The sequence below is a fragment of the Alosa alosa genome, chromosome 2, assembly GCF_017589495.1.
Source record: "Alosa alosa isolate M-15738 ecotype Scorff River chromosome 2, AALO_Geno_1.1, whole genome shotgun sequence".
In the NCBI taxonomy this organism is placed as follows: domain Eukaryota; kingdom Metazoa; phylum Chordata; class Actinopteri; order Clupeiformes; family Clupeidae; genus Alosa; species Alosa alosa.
The window spans coordinates 16,236,715-16,237,491 of record NC_063190.1 but is presented as its reverse complement, the minus strand read 5'-3'; positions in this window follow the sequence as shown (position 1 = coordinate 16,237,491).

Here is a 777-nt window from a genome sequence, read left to right as displayed (position 1 = left end):
TGGGCTCATTTCTTTATTCATACAGCATTTATCAAGCATAGAAGCACAAAGTAGCCTACCACAACCATATACCAGCAACAGATAACAGTATAGCCTATGCGCAACATAGTTAGAGTAGCCTAAATACAGGAGAAAGAATTTCCTACCAATATGCATACACATCAATATGCATCAATATCAACACTAGTTGGAATACAACAAAGACCAAAATTCAGATAAGGAAGAAATGTCAAATGCATTCACATTGAAAACTTGTTAATGTTATTTTATTTGTTAGTCTTGTTATGACTGAGTTCGGGACATCCACTCATTGACTAGGCTACATAGTGCACTAATATGGTGGTTATGCACTAGTGCGCTATGTTGTCAATGATGTCCATAGGCTGTAGGCTATACAGCTTTCCGAAAACAGCCACTATAGCATAGGCTACCATACATTTATGCAAGACATAGGGCCTACCTGGCTATAGCATAGAAAAACAAAAGGTTAACAACAACAAAAACAACAACAGCAATGATCATGATACTGATAATAATGATGACATCAGAGTTCAAAATTATTGGCCAATATTTTGGGCCTAGATGTCATTGGCCAAAGTTTCCTAACATTTCTTAGTGCAAATGAGAGATGGGCAGCCTATCCTTACAAGCTAATGCAGATGCTGTATAATTTTACTATTCTGGTTTGTATAGATAAAGTCTCCAAACACTAGGCCTATATTGCACTCTTGCTGAGAGCACCGGTCTTGCTGGGGATCCAACGAAGCTGTAACAGTT